Below are 19,812 nucleotides of genomic sequence, written 5' to 3'. Positions count from 1 at the left end.
CATGTGAATAAAAGCATATTATTATACTTTGGTTTTAATGAAAATATATTGCTATAAAATAGTCACGTAGCATTAATTTAGGTAATATCAAAGCATAAAAGTATTTTAATGAATTAAAATATAAGACAATAGATTTTTTTTGTGAATGGAAGATAATATGTTAGTTTTTTTCTACAAAAGTTAATGTTTTGAATGTCTTTATGTTATTCGATGTTGTAATCAAACGATTAATTGCTTGAATATTTGACAAATATTCATTATGTATATATATAACTAGTAAGCAAAATGACAAAAAAAAAAAAATCATATTGGTCAAAGTATTTAAAGATTTTGATCTATTAATCCTTTTTACGGAAATCATTTAATGTAAAGGTTGGTGTATATTTTATAAAATGAATAAGGATAGTATTTTTAACTCTCTATCAAGATGAGATATGTAACATATCTCATCTTGAACGCTTTGAACCGGAAGATTGTGAAGTTCCTTCCGTTTGCTCTTTCCATTTTGGATCATCTTTCAATTTTAGCCACGCTTTCACATACGGAAAAGCTTTGCGGGTTGGCGTTATTTTTTCAAATTGGTCCAAAAGGATTAATAGATCATTCCGTAAAATATTTTATAAAATATGCACCAACATTTACATTAAATGATTTCCGTAAAAAGGATTAATAGATCATTCATAAAATATCAGTATTTTAGTTGCCAGGAAAAAAAAAATCTTTAAATACTTGACCAATATGATTTTTTTTGTCATTTTGCTTACTAGTTATATATATACATAATGAATATTTGTCAAATATTCAAGCAATTAATCATTTGATTACAACATCAAATAAGATAAAGACATTCAAAACATTAACTTTTGTAGAAAAAAACTAACATATTATCTTCCATTAACAAAAAAAAAACTATTGTCTTATATTTTAATTCATCAGTTGAAGCCGCTTTTTTTGCTTTATTTCTTCCAACGGACCGACGAAAAGGTTGCTCGTCTTCAAGATCGAGCGGATCATCGTTGATGTCAAAGTGTGTTCGTCCGTCCGATTGTTGGGAAGTTGCATCGGGGTTTCTTGAACGCTTTGAACCGGAAGATTGTGAAGTTCCTTCCGTTTGCTCTTTCCATTTTGGATCATCTTTCAATTTTAGCCACGTTTTCACATACGGAAAAGCTTTGCGGGTTGGCGTTATTTTTTCAAATTGGTCCAAAAGGATTAATAGATCATTCCGTAAAATATTTTATAAAATATGCACCAACCTTTACATTAAATGATTTCCGTAAAAAGGATTAACAGATCATTCATAAAATATCAGTATTTTAGTTGCCAGGAAAAAAAAATCTTTAAATACTTGACCAATATGATTTTTTTTGTCATTTTGCTTACTAGTTATATATATACATAATGAATATTTGTCAAATATTCAAGCAATTAATCATTTGATTACAACATCGAATAACATAAAGACATTCAAAACATTAACTTTTGTAGAAAAAAACTAACATATTATCTTCCATTCACAAAAAAAAAACTATTGTCTTATATTTTAATTCATCAGTTGAAGCCGCTTTTTTTGCTTTATTTTTTCCAACGGACCGATAAAAAGGTTGCTCGTCTTCAAGATCGAGCGGATCATCGTTGATGTCAAAGTGTGTTCGTCCGTCCGATTGTTGGGAAGTTGCATCGGGGTTTCTTGAACGCTTTGAACCAGAAGATTGTGAAGTTCCTTCCGTTTGCTCTTTCCATTTTGGATCATCTTTCAATTTTAGCCACGCTTTCACATACGGAAAGCTTTGCGGGTTGGCGTTATTTTTTCAAATTAGTCCAAAGCCGCCTTGAAGACATCGAAATCGTTTGACCCGCTTTTTTGTATGTATAGGAGGTTGTTGTAAATTCCTCCAAATTCGGTGCATTTTAGTCGAATATCACGCCAGTTCGAGCTAATTTGATCGGGATTTCGTTTTTCACTTCCCGTTAAATCATATAACATCGCTCGAACTTTCTCCCAAAAACAACCGTACGTTTGACTATCTCCTTCAATTGGGTCTTGAGAAGCCGAAATCCATGCCTCCGCTAGCTTTTCTTCTTCCTTTTTTGTCCATGGACCCTTTCTTGGGTGGTGGTGGGTCGGACCAGTTTTTTCCTTTTTTCTTTTTAGGTTGAGGTGGTGGTGGTGAAGGTTGAGTTTCCGAAACAAAATCCGACGAATGAGGGGTTGTGGTTGTGATGGTTGTGGTTGGAATTTTTGTTGTCGTTGGAATTGTTGAAATTGTTGGAATTGTTGTTGTTGAAAGGCCGGGCAAGCTTGATATTGTTGTTGGAAAAGTGGTGTTTGTTGGACAAGGGAACTGGTTTGAAACAAACTGACAAATCCACTTTGAGGTGATTCTCTAGTCAGGAATTGCCGATGGGTTGTATCTAACGCAAAAGCATTATCGGGTTTGCGATTTCTGTAGTTTGGAGTGGTATTTTGGTTGCGATCCATGGTTTTGGTTGTGAAAATGTTGTGTGTATTTTGTGTATAGAATGAGAAAAGAATGGTGTAAGAAATAAGGGTTGGAAGATGGTATTTATAGGTAACATTGGTATGTAAAAAATATTATTTAAAAAAAAATTAAAAATTCGGCCGTTGGAACGACTAGTCAAACGGTCAAGAAGGGGAAAGAGCCATATTGGGCGTTGCGTTTCATGGTCCGAAGAAAGACTCACAACGAAAACGATCGACCACGACCGGCCAGGATGGTGTGCACGGTCGTGGTCGTGGTCCAGCTCAACCACGGACGGCGCGTGCTATGTATACTGGTTGGTCTAAGTCAAATAGTCTCGTGTCTTTATCACACTTCTTTCATTGTATGATTAATCACAAAATGTACAGAAAATATTATAAGTAAAAAATTAAAAGAATAGTTGTAACATATACGTTTTGAAATCGTGTTTTGTTAATTTTAAAAGTGAATAATATTTGAAATCGTGTTTTGTTAATTTTAAAAGTGAATAATATTATGAAATATTATATAATTATGAAGTAAAACTATGTTTAGAATCATTCAGAATGTTTTGGAAGTCTTATGAGATTCCGAACAAAAGGCAAATATTAAAATTTAACGAGAATATAAAATTTGAAATAAGTAAAATTTTATTATTGAAAGTTGTAGATAATTTCATTAAAAGCATTTAGGCGAAAACCTCATCGAAATCCGAGTTGTAACGAAGAAGTTATGACCAATCGAAGATCCGCGACAGAACCGACACGACGCCGTATGACGTAAAAAGTGAGTTTTCAATAAACTACTTTTTAGCTTTAGTAATCTAAACGAAAGTCGTAGTATTCGTTAAACCGAGAATTTCCATAAAAAGAACGTCCAAATCTGACTTCGTATGAGGAATTTATGATTTTTCTAAGTTTCGGAATAGCAATAGACAGCTAAAAACTCGAAATAAAGATCGAGTGATTTTTAGCCGACACAACCTAAACAAGAATCGAAGGTCTCGTCAATAGTAGTACAACGGTAAAAAGACAGACAAAAACGGACGTCAGATGAAGAAGTTATGAAATTTTAACGGAATTTTCCTGTCTCGGCCCGTTAAAAATATAATATTAATATAATATTAAAAATAAAGTCAAAATTAGCCGACGGAGTCTAAATGAAAGATGTAGAGCATAATCTCACCCACGCGTGGATATAAAGAACGTCAAAAACGGAGCTCGTATGCGAAAGATATGAATTTTTGAAGTTCGGAGCACAAACTTCGAGAATTTGACTGCATTCACGACGTGAACACAGTGTTCACGACGTGAACTCAGTGAACAACGCGTTTCGAGCCTAGAAGACACACGAAAATCCTAGGGGATGACCAGGATCAAAGCCACGACGTGAACATACATGGTTCACGACGTGAGAGTCGATTTTTCAGCCTATAAATAGAAATCGAGCCCTCCGGGTTTATGTTACAAATTCTCACTCTCATTCACTCTCTAGCCTCTCTCAAGCCCCTCTAACACCCTCCGAAGTCCCGGTATCATCCCCGACACCCGAAGCAAGTCCCGACGCTCCGAAGTTCCCGAGAAAAATATATTTTCTAGTCGAAACTCTGCCCGCACAAGGTCCGGTTTTCGATAAAAATCCCCGGTTTCATCACAGAAAGTTATATTTAGAGCCGAAGTGCTGCCCAAAATTATCACTTAATCCCTGATTATTTCACGGTGAGTTTAATATATAGGAACAATTGTTTGTTATGTGTTATATGTGCTATGTGCTTTCCTGTGTTATCTTGATTTTTATATCATTGATCATGTAGAGCATGTCTCGTATCACTTTTGGTATTAGCTTTGAGCCTTTGGCCATGTAGAGCATGTCTCGTATTATTCTGGTATCGGATTTATGTCTTTGCCCAGGTAGAGCATGTCTCGTATCACTTGGTATTGGCTTTATGCCTTTGGCCATGTAGAGCATGACTCGTATCCCTTATGGTATTGGCATATATGTAGGGCTGAAAGCTTGTATATTCTAGCAAAATGATAATCCGAAATTGTATGTCTTCTGTGCCATTTGAGCCGAAGTGTTATTGATGTATATCAAGTAGTTGAAATTGTTATGTCTCATTGATTATATATTATTGAATCAAATCATCGATTGATATGGAAAGCTTGTCATATGATACACATATGCCTTTGTTGTTCCTTGTTCCTCTTTGCTTCTGCCATATTGAAGTATATATATGGCATAACGTTATATTGTATCTATTATTGAACTCACTAAGCGTCACCGCTTACCCCTCTCAATGTTTAACAATTGCAGGAGATAAGTAACCAATATAGTCTTATACTGTTGGAAGATTTAGAATAGTTTATACTATTATTTTTGTACTTGGGTTTACATTTGTATAAAAGCTTAAATATCCTGGGTAGTTATATAATATACTAAAACTTAGTCGGTTTGTATCCAGTCTTTTGTAATTAAATTATCAATGTAAAATATTGTTTATAAATATGCATGTAGCATGTTTTGGAGTGACAATGTCTTTAGTACGAAAGTTAGGGTCTTTCAGTAGTATTTCTATAGCGTATATGCGTATAAATATAGACGAAGAGACGTGGTGAATTAGATTGTGTTCGTTAACCAATTTTTTATTTTATTATATATATATATATGGCTAGGTTATAATGTGGATTACATCTATTGTGTGGTCGTAAGGATAATTCTGGACCAATAGATGAAAATAATGAGTGACTATGATGCGAGGGTCTATGATGTTACAATGGATAACATGTACCCTATAATCACTCACATTTCATTGAAAGGGTATTTAAGTCAATTAAACGATATTTAAAAATGGAAATTTTCGGATTTTTAGGGATTATTGATTCTCTAAATTTTAAAAATTTGATTTTTTTTTAAATTAATCTAGTTTCAATTCTAATGTAATTTTTAATCATAACCGATTTTATTATGTCGGAATTATATTTTGTTAGAATGATATTCTATGAGAATATCAACAATAAAATAATATAGAATTTTGAATCATTCTCTTAGAATGAGAACAATAACATATCATTCCAATGGTAAAATGTTAATATAAACGATATTCTTTCAGAATGTAATTACACTTTTGTGATAACGAACTTAAAATACAATTAGAAAGTGAAATACATCAAAAGAATAAAAATCTTAATTTTTTTTTTGACATTCTTGAATGAATTTTTTTTCCTTCTTGGTTCGTTTCCTCCAGGTATGCAATCAAGCACAAATACAAAGCTTCATTTTTTAAGTAATACTATGTCATTCTTGAATTCTTTTGCAAAAATAAATATCGTCATTCTTGAAACAATCCTTATTCCCCTTCTTCGTTCGTTCCTAGCTGTCTGATGACATTCTAGTAGAATATCATTCTCGCAGAATGACATTCTAGCAGAATTCCTAGTTGTAGAAAGAGACGAACTCAAGAATGACATGTGATCCCTTGGTAAATCTTGAAACCTGTGAAAAACATGAACAAAAAATCATGATAAAACATTAGCTACTTGCAATAGCCAACAAGAAAACATATGGTTTAGAAATTAAGTTTTATGGCTGAATTAAGAAAAACTTGACAGCTTTAAACTTCGCAGTTACTAAAAGCTATGTGGGTTATGTCCTTTTTTTTTTGGAAAGGGAACTTCCCTAACGAGGGTTTCCGGGCCAGCTTTCGCGCACCGACTAATCCCAGCTTCAAACATGAGGCTTTACCTCATGCCCTGGAGTCACTGCAGGCGAACCTCCATGGCCACAAGGGCTGAGTGGTGCCAGGATTTGAACATGGGTCAATAGGTTATCCACCATATCTTTCACATGTCTTACCAACTCACCACAACCCCCTTTTTAGAAAACAACATCACTCTATTTTCAAGAACAGATGTGGTTCATTCATTGCCTTCTAACACAGTTAGAAACACCATTGTCTATATGTACACACAAATGAATCCACATAAAAACATCAATTCTATAGAAATTGCTATGCACAAGAATTAGGTGTATTCATATAAGAATAGACTTAACTGGTACATTTAAGAAAAAATTGAAGACAGCAAAACTCGGAATTATGTGAAGATGTAGACGAAGGGAAGAATAGAATAATAGAAAAAGAATAACCAAGATTGTTCTGCTATTAGACAATTCATAAAAAGAAATAAGAAACTTAAACCTGCAATTAGAAATTTATTTGAATGACAGATTACCTTTATGAAACGAATTTACATCTTGACATTGCAATTCCGAAATCTGTGAAATTAATTAGAACATGGGAGGAGTAGGCGTAAGGAAGGAGTCAATCGACGGGGGGCTGTAGGTGTGCGACGTTGGCAGAGGGCGGTTTAGGACGTAGGTGTCGCTGGTATTGGGTGAAGGAATCACCGACATCATCTACAGTTTGGAAGGTGGCCGACGATGGAGATAGATGAAGAAGGATCGGTTATTGTGTGAGGAAGAAGAAGAACGGCGTTTCTTTTTTAAAGAGGGGAGAAAACTAGGTTAGGTTAAGTCAATGTAGTTACCATAATTATAGGAGAGTATTTGTGGAAGTTATCTTTTTTTTTTAAATGAAATTACCAAATTATCCCTATTAATTTAATTAATGATTATTTTTATTCTGAATTTTTATTTGTCCCTACGACCACACAATAATTAGTCATTCACATTTGAACCTACCTCTCTCTCTCTCTTTCTCTCTCTCTCTCTCTCTATATATATATATATATATATATATATATATATATATATATATATATATATATATATATATAACCGTCCTTTTTTAGAATTTGAGGTAAGTGGATAGATGAAAGTACGTGAGAATTAAGCATGATTTTTAGTAGAGGTGTTCGTTTGGATGGATCGGTTCGATCCGATCCAATTAAGTAAATCCAAATTGATTTTAGTTTTCAAAATATGGATCCGAATTGTCCAAACTAAATTCAAATCCGATCTGATCCAATCCAATTACAATTCGGTTGGATCGGTTTTTATAATTCGGTTTTCAAAAGGCATAACATTAAAAAACGATATATAATTATAATAATATTATCCAATTTTTATAGAAGAAGCAAAAATAAATTATTTAGTTGTAATTTATAATTTATAAAGAACTACTAAGATGGTATATTATAATTTAATATTTTATAAATAAAACACTTTTGAGACAAAATGCATATTAATATTTTTTATTAGATAAACCTTTTGAACTTTTTTGAAAAAGATAATTTATAAAATTAATAATAATTATAGATATATTAAAAATAAATAAATAATAAATTATTATTCGGTTTTTTGGACTATTCGGTTCTTATTTTATAAAGCAAAACCAATCCGAAATCCAAAATAATAATTCGGTTTCGGTGAAATCCAATCCAAAAATCCGAATATTCGAAGCAAATAGTCAAATCCAAAAATTGTCCAATTGGATAATGCAGTTTTATCCAAATAGTGAACAACCCTAATTTTTAGAGGATTTATGAGGATTTTTGGTGAATTTTAGAGGATTTTTGGTTTTTCCACTCTACCTTGAGTAAAAGTGGGAGTCTTTAGTATGGATCCAGATTGTTTTCGGGTCGTTTCAGTTCGGATCGGGTCCAAGTGCGTGCGTGTCATGGCGCGTGACTTTTGAGCGTGTAGTCCAATTAAATTAATTAGTGTCGATGTTACCTCCGTTATCACCGCCCTTTAACTCACATGTTAGATTGTTAATTACGATTTGTCATGGGTTGTGCTATAAGTACCCCCTTAACCAAATTTACCCCCCCCCCCCCCCTAAACTCAATCTAATCAATTTTTTGACATTTGATTTGACATCATTAAATTATATATATATATATATATATATATATATATATATATATATATATATATATATATATATATATATATATATATATATATATAATAATAAAGAATTAAAAACCGATTTTATTTAGCCGTTCGAATTTATAATTTCGTTCGATTTATAAAATGTTGTTCTAAATTTATAATAATAATAATAATAATAATAATAATAATAATATATAAAATGAAAAATAATTAAAAATCGATTTTATATAGTCGTTCGAATTTTATAACGTCGTCCGAATTATAAAACTTTGTTCGGAATTTATAATAATAATAATAATAATAATAATAATAATAATAATAATAATAATAATATAAATTAAAAAGGAATTAAAAACAAAAAAAATAGGAAAAAAACAAAAAAAAAAAACAATAAAGACAAAATCAAATCAGGGTGGAATTGGGAAGGGACGAGGGTCTCTTGTTTGGTGTTCGATAAAATGCCACAGTAAACTCATTTTAGGATTGAAATGATGGTCTCTTGTTTTCTTTTCCTCTCAGGCTGGTACAGTACGTCTTTCTCAAACGTCCATTATTTGATTAACTGATGGCGGTTTATTTGATATTGCCCCAAGATTTGTTCCTCAACTTCTGTAATCTAGGGTTTTAATTTGGTTTGGATGGTTGAACGAGATAAAGATAGGCAACGTGGTGGTGGATGTGGTGTAGGGGAAATTTGAAGGGTAGTTTTGCGGCAAGTCCTATATAAGTATATATTTTTTTATCACATCTGAAGTAGTTTGTTGTTTCACTTTATTGCAATTTTCCCTCTCTCTTGGAAAAGCAGATCACTTCTGAGGTTATCTTCGATATTTCGTCTTCAACATCCCAACATCTCCACAGTTAGTACAAGTATAGAATGATTTATTTTAATCATATGATGTAAGATTCTATTTTTATTAATTATATTGCATTTGATTTCATTTCTTGAATGTTACGGGTGCACTATGTGTCTTTAGGTGAAACTTCTAAAGCAAGATTAAAGTAATTTTTGTTCGTTAACAAGCTCAAAAAGAGAGCATTAAGGGTAAAAAAAATTCCATTTTATGTGTGTATAAAGAAAAAAAGATTCCAATTACTACCGAATTTTATAGATTACCGATCATCGATCCCGTTTTCGTTCCATGTACCGGAACGATCACGTTTTCGTGTAACTATGGGTTGAAGATGATGACGTGGCAATGGGATCCTACATGACATGCCATGCCATCAAACTTAACGAGACTAACAAATTTTTTTAATAAAAATGACAAAATTGATACACAAATTAAGAGTTTGATGACATATTGCACAACAAAATACTTCAGTGACGAAATCGGGCCAAAAGAAATAGTTTGTTGTGCTATAGTATCATTTCCCCTTCCAAATATATAACAAATAAAAAGAAGACAAAAATACACAAATGGTCATTGTCTTTGGCGGAAAATAAAATTATGTCATTTTGAGGAATTTTTAACATGGTTAGTCGGTCACTTTCAAGTTTAAAATGTACATGATGAGCCCTTTTGACTAACACCATTAGTTAACAAGGGTTAGGTGTTTGTGAAATTACAATTATACCCTTACTGATTTATACAAATGGTTGTTAATTAAAGAAAAAAGAAAAATGAGTGCCACCTCACCCTCTTTATCTTCGATCCTCACCGTCCCCTTCTTTCTTTTCTGACGGTGGAGATCTCCAGAAAAAAGAAAAAAAAACGGGCTTGATACCCCTTATCGCTCCCATATCCGATCACCAAAGTCTTTCTCTCTCTTTCTCATTATTTTTTTAGTTAAACGACCACTCATCGCATCCGGTATAATCTTCGTCGATGTTGCAGTGAGGTTCTTGATCTACACTAATATGGGTGAAAGGGTTTTGAGGAACATCCATTTTACGAGAGAGAGTAACGAGGAGATAAATAGATAGAGATATGGGTTTTCGAGAGGCGGTGACCAGACTTATAGAACAATATTTGAGTTTTTTTGGGGGTCTAGGGTTCCGACAACAGATATGGTGGTTGTGGTGGCAGACGGTGGTGGCAAATGAGATTTGGAACGATTTCTGGCGGAGATGGATGTGGCAGAAAAGAGAGAGGCCATTTTTTCTTTTATTAGTTAATAAAAAATAAAAGAAAACGAATCTTTAAGGGTATAGTGGTAATTTCACAGACATTTAACCCTTGTTAACTAATGTTAGTCAAAAAGACCCATTGTGAGTGTTTTAAACTTATGAGGGACCAATCATGTTAAAATTTCTCAAAATGACCTGCAATGGTATCTTCTGCCAACCACAAAGACCACTTATGCAATTTTGTTTAAAAAGAATAAATTTGTCAATGTTAAAAATGTGATAAAGAAAATAAAGTTTGTTTTGAATATTATAGTCAAATGGGAAAGCTCTTTTCTAATGTTGACAAATTGCTCATTTTTATTATCAATTTTGTTTAAAAAGAATAAATTTGTCAATGTTAAAAATGTGATGGAAAAAATAAAGTATGTTTTAAAAATTATTATCAAATGGGAAAGCTCTTTTCTAATGTTGACAAATAGCTCATTTTTATTGTCGGTGATGTATTATCAAATAAAGTGTTGATCTCGGACAAAAGAGTTGGAAATGGAATGATGAAGAAATGTAGTAAAAAAGTTTGAAATTTGGTTTAGCTTAAGCAAAATTATATATTATCTGAGATAGAGAAGACTTAAAAAGTTGTAATATACTATAATTATTATTTCAATAACATTACATATAAATCAACCATTTCGTTTTTGCTTTGGAAACTAATAAACATAGTTCAACAAAATGCTTATCATACCAAAAAATAATAAAAGATAATCGATAAATCCAAGCAATTAACTATTTAATACTATAACTTTATTCTTTTAAGAAATAGCAGTGTGTTTTCGGTTTAGAAAGTAAAAAAAAATGATAGGGATAATGACTTAAAAGGGTAATATATTTTTTGATTTGTGCACATTTGGTTACTGAGTTTTTTTCGTCCACATTTTTCTCTTCAACTTGTTTAACTGTACACATTCAGTCCTTATGGTCGGCTACTCCAGGTAAGCTGAAAAAAAAAATTATATTTCTCATTTTGTACACATTTAGTCCTTAATTTTTTTATGCACATTTAATGTAACGCCCGGGATTTATCAGGTATTGTACTGCTTTTATTCAAGTTTAATTAGTAAGTGTTGGAATCTTTAGGGCAAAGCGTACGTTGGGCGTACAAGGTGTACGCGCGACGTACACATATGAGGAGCGGATCGGGGGACTCCCATGCGTACGTTGGGCGTACCCAAGCGTACGTTGGGCGTACCCAAGCGTACGCTGGGCGTAAGGCGGTCAGATGCAAACCCTAAATTTTAGGGTTTGCACCCTATTTAAACAACTTATAATCTTCAAAGTCCTTATCCTCTCAGCCTCCCTTGCCCTCTCAGTGCCCAAATCGAACCCTAATCCTCTTGTTTGCATTTTGGAGCTTACTTTGAGCATTTTGGTGTTGTTTTGGTGAATTTGAAGAGAAAGAAGTTTAAAGAATGAGCAAGGACTTGAAGAGAGCTTGTAGATCCAGGGGATTAGCATCATTTCTGACTCATTTGAGGTATCAAGCTTCAAACTTGGCTAATGCATGTTTAGATTTGGTTTTGGGGTGTTTTATGTCACTTTTGGACTCCATTGTTGAGGTTTCTTGAGTCTTGGTAGTTCCAGACCATAAGAGTTGTCCTTTTGAGCTCTTGGAGGCATTTAGAGTTATATAAATCGGACATTGATCGTTAAGCCACAACCATGAAAGTGTTTGATGGTCAAAAAGTTTGCTTAAGGACTTAAATCATGTTTTAACCCCCATCTATGCATGCAAAGACATAAAGTTTGTAACTTTATGGATTAGGACGTCTTAAAGGACCTGGATCTATGTTTTAGACGTTAGAACTTAATGGATTAAGTCACAAAAGGAGTCCTTAGGAAGCTGGCCAGTATGTTGGACGTATACCCTGGTACGTTGTGCGTACTAGGTCAACTTCCCGCTTCTAGTCAAGGCCAGCGTACGCTGGGCGTACGTGCCAGGTACGCCGCGCGTACGCATGCAGAGTGTCGAATATGAGCTTTTGGGCCTTAGAAGTTTAGGCCTAGATTGTTGGGCCTCATGGCCCACTGTGGAATAAGGCCTTTGGGCCTAGAACTGAGATTTATGGTATTGGGCCTTTTGGGCCATAATGGGCCATTAGAAATTATTTATTTTGGGCTAAGAGTATGTTGGCCTTGAGTTAAGGCCCATTTGAGGAATTAGGCCCAATTTGGAAAATTGGGCCATTAGTGGGCCACTAGTGGGCTTGGGAAGACCATTTAGATTTGGGCCTTTCATGTTATGGTGTTGGGCCTTAGGTATTGGCCAAATTAGATCAGGGGTAAAATGGTTATTTTACCCTAAGAAGGATTATTAGTTTTTGACTAAGTGTTATTGTGGTACTGATAACTTGGGGAGTCGTCGGAGAAGCTGTTAGAGATTTTTGCCGTGAGTTTTTTCATTCAGCCTTGCGAGGTGAGTTACCTTCCCGGTAGCAGTGGGTCTAAGGCACCAAGGCCGGCCCACTAGTAGGAGTATGTAGTTAGATAATTGTCTTTGTGATAATTATCTGGTATGCCACTATCTTTTATGATTTATGTGCTAGTATGCTATAGTATTATGTGATAATGGTAAGGGGTGAAATAGACCCCGTATCCGGTCAATAAGACCGAATGGGTAGGTCAGGTACCCAAATATGTCTGGCAGTATGATTATGTATGCTATTATGTGGTAGTAGTAGGGGGTGAAATAGTCCCCGTAACCGGTTGCAAGAGATCGAAGGGGTAGGCCAGCACCCTAATATGTTAGGCGGTTACCGGTTGCAAAAGACCGAAGGGGTAGGCTAGCACCCTGATATGCTAGGCGGTTACCGGTTGAAAGAGACTGAAGGGGTAGGTCAGCACCCTGATATGTTAGACAGTATGTTATTGTATGGTATGTGGTATGATGGGGGAACTCACTAAGCTTTGTGCTTACGGTTTTCAGTTTTTGTTTCAGGTACTTCTAGCTCGAAGGGAAAAGGGTCGGTTTGATCGTATCGCATCACACGATGGATTTTCCGCACCAGTGATTTTGGGATTATGACTCTGATGATAATTTTATATGTATCATGGATTGCACAACTAAACTATTTTATGTTTTCATGGTTTTGGGAAAAATGAAATGGTTTGTTTTATGATTGTTAAAATTAAAAATGAAATTTTGGGGTTGTAATTTAAGGGTGTTACATTTAATCCTTAATATTTTTTTTGTTGCAACACATTCAATACTTATGACCAGTTTCTTTAAGTTTTTCTCATGGTATCCTACGTGGGACAATAATTATTGATATGTTCGGGGTTGTTGATGCTTATAGCCACTACGTCCTCGACTGTTTTGTTGCTTAGGTCTTGTGGTTCGGGTTAGGTCTTGTGTTTTGAACGTCGTAACTGCTTCATACGATCTCAGATTTTAAAGATCTTTATATCCACGCATTCGTATTTGAGTCTACTATAACTTTCTTTCAGATTACTCCCGTTAAACAGTAATATATTTTTACTTATGATCTGTATATACATCAGTGGCGAACGCAGAACATTTGAATAGTTGTGTCGCTCATATACGAAGGTGGTGCACGTAATATATTTTTTTTACCCTACGGGGCTAAATCAGAGTAGTGGTCCGGGACCCCAAATGCCCTACCCACTTATATACATGTGTTTTTTTATAAATGTATGTATGAACATTTTTTTATAAAAGCGTAAGTAAAAATATATTAGTTTTTAACGGGATTAAATTTAAAGAAAATTATAGTAGACTCAAATATGAACGTGTGGATATAAAGATCATTAAAATCTGATATCGTATGAAGAAGTTACGACGTTCAAAACACAAGATCTAACCCAAATCACAAGACCTAAGCAATCGAGGACGCAATGACTATAAGCATCAACAACCCCGAACGCATCAGTAATGATTCTCCCACGTAGGATACCGTGAGAAAAACTTAAGGAAACCGGTTATAAGTATTGAATATGTACAAAAACAACAATGACTTATTTTGCAACAAAAAAATATTAAGGAGTAAATGTGCAAAAAAATATTAAGGACTAAATGCGTACAAAATAAGAAATATATTACCCTACTAAGACATTCTTTTTCGGCTTACGTGGAGTAGCCGGTCATAAAGGCTGAATGTGTACAGTTAAACAAGTTGAAAGGGCAAATGTGGACGAAAAAAAAGTTAATGACCAAATATACACAAATCAAAAAGTATATTACCCTTTTACTGCATTAACCCCAAAAGGATATGAAGTGATAGTTTCAATACTTTATTTAATAAGAGAAATTAGTAAAGCAATGTACTTTAAGCTCAAAAGTCAAGTTTTTTGGTTTGGAACTACAAGGAATGGAACAACACACATATACGTTAAAACCAAAAAATGCCGATCCATGAAGCTATTAGTATCTAATTGGGTTGAACTAAAAAAAAAAGAAAAAAAAACTTTTTTATTTGTTTATTATAGCATCCTACTTCATTTATTCCTATTACAACACTATACTTTGAGAAATCTATCCAATAAAAACAATTGGTATATTTTTAAAAAGTATGAAAAAAAAAAACAAACCGTAAGTAGAATACTAGAATGTCTACTTATATTATAAAGCAAATAGCCAAAAGCATGTTGCTACTTTTAGCTAACTCATGCATGCATACCTCAGAAAAAAAAATCTCTTTCTTTAGTAGGCTCAATCTCCCAACTCAAAGGACACCAATCTACTTTTTTCCTTTATTTTGGTCAAGAAAAATTACTTATATACCCTAATATTACAAACACTTACAACCATCATCAAAAGTGATAATTAGCAGTAAACCACATACATACATTACTTTTATTAAAGGTGATTATATCTGATTCAAAGTAAAAACAAGCTATGCAACATATGTAGGGCAAAATGTAAGAAATAGTAATGCATTTTCTAATTTTTTTTTTCCTTAATATAGTATTGTAATTCTATATTTCCGTATAAGAGCCTAGTTTTCCTACTTATTCCTTTTAGGGCATTGTACTTTAGATAATTTATGTAGTGAATTATATTTTTATTGGTGAAAATGATTTCGGGTAACTCTGAGTTCCCGAAAAACCTGATGTGATTTATAATAAAATAAATAAATTGACACATCAGCATTAAATTACACGTGAATATCCTACATGGAAACTAAAGTTTTGAATAATCCGTCAGTAGAAGAGGTTTAATTCAAGGGCTGATATAAAAAATGTCAATTGCTGTCAAAAAGGTAGAGCAAGGTGGACAAAGAAAGACTCGCTCTTGATATCCCAATGGAAAAGACGTAAATGTCCCCTCATCTAACTGTATTGGAACGAAAGAATGATCACAATTTTCATGCTAATGAAACACACATAGAAAACAAGACATGTTTAATGCTAAAACCAACACAAGTTCAAATGTAGTAGGCTTTATTACAAAAATAAAGTGTGAATGTGAGACAAAATTTTAGAATGATCCAGAAGAAAATGCTGGTAAACCAAAAGCAAAATACAATCTAACAATGTAACAAGTTTTAGTAAAGTGATTCAATCTTTTGATCATTTACCCTTTTTTGCAGGTTTTTTCACATTTTGTGGTTTCTGTGGCTTACGTGCACGTGTAAGTGCAAATTCCCCTAATTTGTGGCCTACCATGGCATCTTTTATTTGAATAGGACGATGTTTTTTTCCATTATGAATAGCAATACGATGGCCCACCATTTCGGGTATGATCATAGATGCACGTGACCATGATTTTATTGTGTGTTTCTCATCATTTGCGTTCAGCTTAGCTATCATTCTCTTCAAATGAGTAGCTACAAATGGAAACCTGTTTATAAGTGGTGCCATTCAGAAGCCCTTCCTTTCACCAATACCTGAAAATGAGGGAAAATGAACTTGATTGAAAACCCTAATTGGGGTTTATGAGAAAAAGGTTATTCAATTGCAATAATCATATCAATCCACCAACCACACGAATTTAACATCAACCATAACAGATTTCTGCAATATAAAAGCACACCCAACTTCAATATTAACACAATAGGACCAATACTGATAAACAGTGGTAGCTAAGAGTGACAAGATATAGTGAGACTACTAATTTCTGAAAAACATACCCTAAATTTCATATTCTCCTCCATAATAACGCATAAATACTGCTCTTTCATCCCTGACATCGATTGACATACGTGAAAGGCATAATTGACTGGGGCATTTTGTCGAACACATGAAAGGCGTAAATGATTTCAAACAAAATTTATAAAACATGCCTAGCTCAAAACAAAGAGACACATTAAACATATACGAGATTGCTTGATACCAAAATCGAATGATGGAGAATCAATTTGTATTAAAAATGAAACGAACCAGAGAAAAAAATGCATGCCGGTGGAGAAACAAAACAATACTATTAACCTAGAATCAGCAGAGAGAAGAGAGAGAGAAGAGAAGACAGCAGCAGCGTACCTGAATCGATGATGGAGGCGAGATGAGAGAGGAGCTCTGATGATAAAGAAGGCCAGAGGAAGGGTTTTCTTTGTCAAGTTGAAGCGTCTTCTGTCAAAAGGACTTTTTTCTAAGATGGTACCTAAAGGGTGTTCGGGATTTAAAAGAGACTAAAATTGCAGAGTAAACTACACGAATGGTCCCTATGGTTTGGAGTAATTTATATGTTTGGTCCTTAATTTATTTTTTCCAACTCAGAAGATCCCTAAAGTTTAGTTTTGTTTCGAGCTTGGTCCCTAATCAACATAAAAAAAACTTCATTTCTTTTATCTTTTTTACATTATTAATTATTAAAAAATATTAATAAATATGTTGAAAAAATTGAGTTAAATATTTTGGTTCTTTAAACTAAAAAACCAAACCATCCGGGCCCTCCTTCCCTTCATTGTGTTATGTCACGGAAAACTACCTCCGGCCACCATCACCACTAACCTCCGACTACCACCATCGCTACCTCTGTAATTGGAAAACACCACCGATGTTAAAATCCAAGAAAAAAATGCTAACCCAAAAATCCATTCACGAGATCAAAGTTATTCAAGAAATCAAATCCAAAAACCAAATCAAAAAAGAAATCAAACACTATATAAACAAACACACACTTACACATAGACAAAAAAAAAATTTGATGCAACTTCGATTTCTTTTGATTTGAAACCTAATCGGTCACAAATAGTCAAAATTTCTTCTGATTTGAAGCCCAACTTATTAGACCTAGAGTCGATGTCGACTAACAGTAACAGGAGCATGAACATCACATATTCTTTAGGTTTTTCAGCTATTTTGAACCCTAATTGACCGCGATGGTTTTATGGGGCATAATGGTAGGGAGAAAACGAAGGGGAAACAGCCAAGGCAACCTCGAGATCTAAGATTTGTTCGTTGGACGTCGGGTTCCAGGAATTGTTGGTTGAATAAGCAGTCGGACGCCAGGTCTCACATAGTATATTGCTTCTTCTTGTTGGCGTCAGTATCATGAGAGATGTGATTATCGCTTGAAAGACGAATCAGTGTCTGAAATAGGTCGGCAAAGTGGGTATTGGTCATCGCCGGTGACTATGGTCGGGTGGGTCGTCGATTTCGAGGAAGATGGCGTCGACGATTAAGAGGAGAAGACAGGGTGTAGTCTGAGGGGGAGATAGTCGATCTGTTTGGGGGGTAAAGGGGAAGGAGGGTGGCCGATGGGTTTTTTCCTTTTTGTTTTAATTTAAAAATGAAAAATAATATAATAGAAAATAAAAATAGTATTAAGGGTAGATTAGACTTTTTATGTTGATTAGGGACCAAGTTTGAAACAAAACTAAACTACATGGACCTTCTGAGTTAAAAAATAAGTTAGGGACCAAACGTGCAAATTACCTCAAACCATGGGGACCATTCGTGTAATTTACTCTAAATTGCACAAATGCTCTCTTGGTCCAAACAAATTTTGACTAGCGAGGTTCAAAGTTTTCATTTTGTTGCGAGTTTGGTCAAAAGTATTTTAAATAAAAATCAAATGATGGATTTGCCCTTTATATTTCTTTTTTCCTTTTTTTACTTTACTATTATTTTATTATTTAATTACAAAGGGTCTCTCTCGTCCTTCAAAATCTTCAATCCTTTTTTCCCATCTCAAAGAACTTCGCCGTTTTTCCCTCTTCCTTGAAATGGGTATAAGCAAAAACGGAATTGAGTTCATCAGTTTCATCATCGAAGAAGCATCCGACAAGTGCCAAAGGGAGAAGAGGAAGGCAATCAAAGGTGACCACTTGTTGTAGGAGATGACGATGTGGGGGAAGTGGAACAACATTGATTGAGCAGTGTTTTTCATGAATCGATTTCATGTGAGAATCGATTGTTTCCTGAAAATCGATTGGTTTAAATATAGGAGGGAAGTGCTTACGAGTCATTGTCGATTCCGAGATTTAGAAGGTTGTAGAGAGCGGCAATTGAGAATCGAGATCGTCGGGATTGCTTCGAGCAATTCTAAAGTCGTTTTGGCATCAGAATATTCCTTCTCTAACCTTCTCTCACCCCCAATAAAAAACCCTAGACACACATACCTGTAGAGTGCCAATTTCTGCAAATTTGGTCTCCGATTTGGCCATCTCATCCATGATTTCGCTCCAGGTACCTTTACTTTGGTCAAGTGGTGGATGTTGTTAAAGACCTAAGAGTCGACACATATGAAGGAGATGGCGACTGCTGCGATTTACCGGTGGTTTGGGTGAGGGTTGGCATCGCAGCAAGTGGTGGTGGCAACATGTGGAGTAGCAGTGGTGATGGACTCTGGCAGAGTGGCGGTGACTTTCAGGCCATTGTTCTCCGGCGACGCAAGAGAAACATTGAGAAAATTATTGAAGCGTTTATCGAAAATCTTACACCTCATGATACTAGGTTAATGTCTCTAACTTTGCATATGTATAAATTGAAATATTGAGGCATAAAACCGATGTATAACAACGGATTTTGGGCTAGAAGCTATGCCCATCTTATTCGTGATGCCGATGGGCATAGAGAGAGAGAGAGAGAGAGAGAGTTCTTTTTATTTTTCTTTTAATCAGAAAAACATTTTAAATCAAAAAATAGAAAAAGAAAATACCAAGGGCAAATCTGTCATTTTAAATATTTTTAAAACAAATTGGACCAAACTCGTAACAAAATGAAAACTTTGGACCTCTGGTGTTAGTCCAAACTTGTTTGGACCAAAATGGTAATTTTCAGTTAAAACTTTAATTTTTTTATTTATTTATTTTTTTTAGAATTTCTTATATACCTTTATTAAACATTAAATATTATATTTGTCCAACTTAAATTCTAAATATCATATTTATACTTCATAAAATTTTAAAGTATCATGTCTTTTTTAAACATCAAAATATCATATATATG

General features: G+C 34.1%; 1 long non-coding RNA gene across 1 annotated transcript; it reads right to left on the bottom strand.

The window, feature by feature from the left end:
• Nucleotides 1-15,842: 15,842 nt before the first annotated feature.
• On the bottom strand, nucleotides 15,843-17,034 carry LOC145116007 (uncharacterized). Its single transcript, XR_013711825.1, has 2 exons — nucleotides 16,900-17,034; nucleotides 15,843-16,307 (listed from the first exon to the last, which is right to left on the bottom strand). It is a non-coding gene; the product is annotated as an uncharacterized LOC145116007 (long non-coding RNA).
• Between the last annotated feature and the right edge of the window lie 2,778 nt (nucleotides 17,035-19,812).

The sequence above is a fragment of the Lactuca virosa genome, chromosome 5 (genome assembly GCF_052849685.1).
Source record: "Lactuca virosa cultivar CGN04683 chromosome 5, Lactuca_virosa_CGN04683_v6, whole genome shotgun sequence".
In the NCBI taxonomy this organism is placed as follows: Eukaryota; Viridiplantae; Streptophyta; class Magnoliopsida; order Asterales; family Asteraceae; genus Lactuca; species Lactuca virosa.
This window is presented reverse-complemented; position numbering and strand designations above follow the sequence as displayed.